Here is a 6278-nt window from a genome sequence, read left to right as displayed (position 1 = left end):
TTTTTTTTTTTTTTTCCTTCTTTCAATTTTTACTTATTCAAAAAGGAACAGAGGGCTGGGATTGTAGCTCAGTAGGAGAGTACTTGCTTTGCATGTGTGAGGTACTGGGTTTGATCCTCAGCACCACATAAAAATAAATATATTGTGTCCATCTACAACTAAAAAAAAGTACTTAAAAAAAAAAAAGGAATAGAGAGGGGGCTATGGATGTAGCTCAGTGATAGAGTGCTTGCCAAAAAGCAATTGAGGCTGTTGAATTTGGAGTTAGCTGCCTGTTCCCTTACCCCAGGGACAGAATTAAATTAACACTGTAGTTTCTTTACAGAAGTTTTTCTTTACCATACCAAAGTATCTTTTAGCAATTGGGAAGCATTAGAGCCTTGGTCAAAGATAGCATTCTGTCTAAGACTTTCTGCTTTCAGAGTCATTGATACCATTTGGATAATTGAGAGCATAATTATAAATCCTAACTTATACATCCAGTTCTGCTATTCAACTTATAAGCTTCTGTATTTGGGTGTTTCACCAAGTGTAAAGAAATGGTAAACAAAAGTACATTTGTGATGTGCTCGTGTTGTGAGTCAGTTGGTCATGAAGAATTGTAGAAAATGGATATTCCACCTCCATGTGCAGAATTTTATTAGATAATGTGGGTGTTGATTGTTTACCAGTGATGCTGGAAAACCAATCTATAGTAAAAGATCAGTATAGAGGGGCTGGGATTATAGCTCAGTGTCAGAGCGCTTGCCTTGCACATGTGAGGCACTGGGTTCGATCCTCAACACCAAATAAAAATAAAGATTGTGTCCATCTTTTTAAAAATCTTAAAAAAAAAATCAGTATAGATATCTGAAATTGTTGAATCAGGACCTCCTTTTTCCTCTTTCTATAATACCATCCTTTGATGGCAGCCCTCTTCTATATCAGATAGTAACCGGAAGGATAACAAGCTCTTATTTTGGTAACCATTGGTATTTAAGATTATATAGGTATATGCATTTACAGATAAACAACACAGTGTTTTGATAAATCCTAATACCTCACATCCTCAAATATGATAAAATGGTAGCAGCAGACAAGAAAGGGTTTTGTTTTTGTTTTTTGGTGCTGGGGATTGAATACAAGGATACTTACTCTACTACTGAGCTCCTTCACCAACCCTTTTTATTATTTATTTTGAGCCAGGGTCTTGCTAAGTTACCTAGGTTGGCGTGAAATTTGGGAGTCTTCCTGCCTTAGCCTCCATAATTGCTAGGATTAGAAGCCTATGCTTCAGTGCCTGCCCTAAGATGACTTCTTAACATGTATGGATATGCAATTATGTTACTACTTGAGAAATTCCTCTAATGATCTGGAAGGAATCCCTTCAAAATTTATGTAGTAAAATGCAAATAGCTATAGAGAGTAAGATTGGGAAAATCAGATCTTTCTCATCGAGTACAATTTCACCTTCAATAAAATTATTTCTTTTTTCAACATTTATGCAGTTATTTAAAAGTGGCGTTGTTTCTAAGATTGCCTCCTAATGGTCCTTCCTCCTTACATATAATTCTCATAAGTTCATAGTTAGCACTGAATGTATTTGTTTGGATCTGTTGATCAATTATAAGACTTTTTTTTTTTAATGGAACTATACCTCAAATTTTAGTATTTCTGAGTACTCTGCTTTCAAAGTCAGAATAATGAAAAACATAAATTAAGCCGGCATCGTGGGGTACTCTTGTAATATCAGCAACTCTGGAGGCCAAGGCCAGAGTATCTAAAATCCAGCTAGACCCTGTTTGAAAAAGGTTAAATCCCCAGTACCAATAAATAAATAAATAAATGAAACAAGTGAAGTATAAAAATTGGAAGCTATCTGTGTTGGTGATGCGCTGATATTTTGAAGAATTGATTATAAAGAATTTCCCTAAGAAGTGGTAATACCGACTTTAATTTCAAGAATTGATTTTGGTTTTTCTGATTTGGTAAAACCTCATCAATCCTGCAGTTATGCTAGAGGGTGGTGGTGGTTGCTTTTATTCATATTCAGTATTATTGCAGAGTTCCTCTTCATGACTGAGGGAAAGCCTATCTGTAGGAGAATATGTTGGGGCTGGACAAACATAGTCGGACAGAAAGCCGAAAAAATTCTCCCTCCCCTCCCCGCCCGCCTGACGCCGGCACGATCCAAGATGGCTTCCCTGAAACAGGTAACTACATGTGTAAGTTTAGAGCGCCCCCAACCGAGAGGGTCAAAAAGATGCCGAGAGGCCCGTTCACCTGCGAACTGAGCCGTCGGAGGCGAGCTGCCGCCAGATTTTATTTTCAATCAGGCATATCTGTGGTTGCCTACGTACCGTTCTCAGCCTTTTAGGACCTCCCACCTCAAGAGACTTCCTGGATGGCGTTCACACTACCCCGCTGGAAGAGGCCGGGCTTCGGCCCCGCCATTGGTGGGTGGGAGCGAAGGTGGGCGGACCCCAGGGAGAATGGACTACTAGCAAGCTAGATTGAGGCGAGGGCTGGCCATGCTCCGCCGGAAGGCGCCTTGTTCTCCAAGACGGTGAGTTGAAACGCTGACTGGGAAGGAAGCACCAGGACTTGTTCAGGTAGGCTTCCCGCTCACGCCTGCTCCTCAGTGCTGGCCCAAGAGTCTTTCCAAAAGCTCTGACTCTCAGAATGGCTTCAGGAACTTATCCTCCCTCCTCTCCCTCGCGCCCCCTCCCCGTCCCCCAGTTGTAAGGGATCAGGTGCTGGGTGATGGTCTGGACTGAACCATTCTCCTTTGTGAGAGGCCGGCTGCTGGGCCGCGGGGTCCGAGCAGGGCCACGCTGCGAAGGGGGCTGCTTGGGCCACCATGGAGTTTTAAGAGCTTGTCATTGCATTACTGGGCGTGGTGTAGATTAGAGGCAGCGCCTTGTTCTTCTTCCCCCTTCAGAGTAGGAAAAACTCCCCGGCTCCGTTTGCTTACTTCATACTTTGGGCTCAAGTGGGAGGTTAAAGCTTCTACCTACCTACCTTCTTTCCTTCCTTTCTCTCTCTTTTATTTAATAATAAAAGTGGATAGGAAAGTATAGAGAGCGTATGCAGATTGTTATTCACTCTTAGGTGTAATTTCCGTGTGTCTTCTCCGAGTGAAGAGCAGGGTGTTGGAGCGTGTGTAGAGGTGGTGGGAAAGGAGAGCTCAAGCCTTGTATCTCCTTTGACAGGTCTGCAGAGCTCACTGGATTTCTGTTGCATTATATAAACTCATCAGTGGCAGAGGACCACTCCCTCTACCTCATAGCGAATGCAATCTCTTTATTTACCTGTCTCTAGTGTCGCAGGGAATTTCCCTGCCATCGCAGCTGTGCAAATGCAGCCGCCTCTTTTTAAGGGGCAGTCGTGAAGTAATTAAGGTCTTAACAGAAGAGGTATGTAGTGGACCGGTCGCGTTTTGATGAACGTACAAAGTGAGCTAGAAGTAAAAAAAATTAGAACTCTATGGCGTTCTCTTTTGAAGAATAGGCACTGGAAAGTCTCAGACACAAGGCTTGGGAACTGCATTATCAGTGTTTGTTGCATCCCACCATCACATCAGCATTCACAGATCATGTATCTCTATTTTTCTGAGTTTGTCAACTCAGTCAAGGATTCCCTGACTGCATTATCCTCAGCTGAGGTCCCAACTGGTGTGGAGCATATTAGGTACTGGAAAGTGAGTTTTGATTTGGATAATGTCTTAAGTAATTTGTTCTGCTTACATATTTCTTTTGAATAGTCACCCAGTAGGTTCCAGAACAAGTTGCAGTCAATTTCGTGGTGTCAGAGTGGGAACAATTTTGGAATTATTTCAATACTTTAAAAAAATGTAAGAAAAACAACATTTTATATTTAAGAAGACTTTTTGTTGCCGGAGTAGCATGCCAGTGGGTCTGAAAGGCAAGGCAAAGGACATTGGCCAAAAACAGAGTAAGCACGTTCCTTGAAAAGACAGGCTGTATGAGGAACTGGAGTGTAGCTAATGGTAGAACATGTGTTTAGCTTGTGTGAATATCTGGGGTCAATCCCAGCACCCCCAATTCCCACAAAATGAGGCAGGCTCCGGAGGCTTAAAATGGAAATAGCAAGGATTGGTGGATTGGTTTGGGATAAGTAATTTGATGGACCAGTGTATAGGTGCACAGGTCATACATTACCTTTGCTTAATCTGATCTGTCTTGTGAATCTGGCCTGTTGAATTTGCCAGTTCTTTTTTTTTTTTGGTGGTGGTGTTGGGGATTGAACCCAGGGCCTTATGCATGTGAAGCAAGCACTCTACCAACTGAGTTGAATCTCCAGCCCAGATTTTGTCAGTTCTTAAATTGACAAAGTCTTTTCTTTTTTTTGGGGGGGGGGGCGCTACTGGGGATTGAACTCAGGGGCACTTGACCACCAAGCCACATCTCCAGCCCAATTTTGTATTTTGAGATAGGGTCTCACTGAGTTGCTTAGCACATTGCTGAGGCTGTCTTTGAACTCATGATCCTCCTTTTTCAGCTTCCTGGGTTCATTGGGATTATAGGTGTGCACCACTGCCCCTGGCAACAGATTCTTTCTTGGGGTGTGAGGGTGCTGGGGTTCAAATCCAGGGCCTAGAGCATTCTAGGCAAGTGCTCTACCACTGAGCTACATCCCCAGCCCAACAAAATTTATTTAGATATGGATGGAAAATGTGTTCATTCAGGTGGTTGTGAATCACCAGGAAACACAGACCTGGCATTTCCTAGGAACACCTTTGCTCTATCATCCCTGAATGATGAGGTAGAGACATCTTGTAATTGTAGGACCCACTATTCCAGAAGTTTGATTATAACAGGAAAAAATTGATATTTTATATGAAGCATGGTGTTTCTGATAGGTAACAGAGGATGGTGAGGGCAGTTTTTAAAATATACCATTGAATACTTCTGTGAAAAGGTGATTTTTTTTTTTTTTTTTTGAAAGAGAGAGAGAGAATTTTTTTTAATATTTATTTTTTAGTTTTCGGCGGACACAACATCTTTGTTTGTATGTGGTGCTGAGGATCGAACCCGGGCCGCACGCATGCCAGGCGAGCGCGCTACCGCTTGAGCCACATCCCCAGCCCCAGGTGATTTTTTTTTTTTTTTTTTAATGCAATACTACCATTTAATATTAATTTGTGAGTGCCAAAACTATACTTGCTTACTGAAAGAATGAAATTGAATGTTCTCATTTTTGAAAGGACTGTAACATTCAGATGAATGTTAAAATGCTTTAGTAATATTGTTTGTCCACAGCTCTGGAAGAGTTAAGCTATCTTCTGAGGTTACATTGAGTCTAATATCTGGGAGAAAAACAGAAGACAGACATTTCTCTGGGACCTCCACCCTCAACCCTAAAAGTTACTGTCTTTCTGTACTTGCATTTAAGCAAGTCCCTTATCTGCAGGTCTTTGTGTGACCTGTCCTTGCACTATTGTGACCACCGTGGCATTTATTGTTTTACTTACAGCGTTTAATTCATTGGTAGATTATTATGTTTCCTGTCACTCAATTTAAAATTGAGTGAATAAAATTGAGGAAATACTCTTTAATGAATTTTTTTGTGTGTGTGGTGTTGGGGATTGAACCCATGGCCTTGTGTCTTCAAGGCAAGCACTCTACCAACTAAACTATATCCCCAGCCCTCTTTAATAAATAAACAATTTATTTATTTTTTTTGCTTCATAGAGTTTATAATCTTCATTATTTTGTTATGATTCTGTTCACTTTGGTTTTTGTTGCAGTCCACTGATATTGTCCCCTTTTGCCTCTATAGCTGAGAACTTGTAAGGATATAGAGACCCCAATTTTCAAGATGTAGTTCCTTCTGTACCTACTCTCTAAGTAGTATTTATATGCAACAAAGTTGTTGAATGAACAGTTTCCTATTACTTAAAAGTTTATTTAACCATTTAGTGCATTCAAAACTTTGTCCTGGATATGGGTAACCTTTTTCCCTTTAACATCTTAGTTTGTTTATGTGTGTGTTAATGAAGTCATAATTTAGCTCTTTTGTTTGTTTTTCTAATTCTATTTCCCATTGCCTTTAAATTTTTCTTTGTATTTGTTTGGCAAAGCGAATCCCACCTTTTTTTTTTTTAAATACTTTTATCTTACTTATTTTTATGTGGTGCTGAGAATCGAACCCAGAGCCTCGCATGTGCTAGGTGAGCGCTCTACCGCTGAGCCACAACCCCAACCCTCCATCTTTTTTGTAGTTATTGAAGTTTAAATTTTTCCCCCTCCCCTCTGGGAATTGAACACAGGGACAGT

The 6278-nt window shown here is 40.9% G+C and overlaps 1 protein-coding gene across 4 annotated transcripts in view; it reads left to right on the top strand.

Annotated features, from left to right (window-relative positions):
* Positions 1–2502: 2502 nt before the first annotated feature.
* Positions 2503–6278, top strand: part of Chd8 (chromodomain helicase DNA binding protein 8) — a 62117-nt gene continuing 58341 nt past the window's right edge. For 3 of the 4 annotated variants that reach the window (XM_071607743.1, XM_027922337.3, XM_071607739.1), the window contains exon 1: positions 2503–2591. The gene's annotated coding sequence lies outside the window, so the exon portion shown is untranslated. Of the gene's footprint in view, positions 2592–5071; positions 5093–6278 lie in introns of those variants that run through there. The other variant, XM_071607742.1, reaches the window with a different exon arrangement.

This window comes from Marmota flaviventris, chromosome 2, assembly GCF_047511675.1.
Source record: "Marmota flaviventris isolate mMarFla1 chromosome 2, mMarFla1.hap1, whole genome shotgun sequence".
Taxonomy (NCBI): domain Eukaryota; kingdom Metazoa; phylum Chordata; class Mammalia; order Rodentia; family Sciuridae; genus Marmota; species Marmota flaviventris.
The sequence above is the reverse complement of the archived record's forward strand: the minus strand, read 5'-3'. Positions and strand labels throughout refer to the sequence as shown.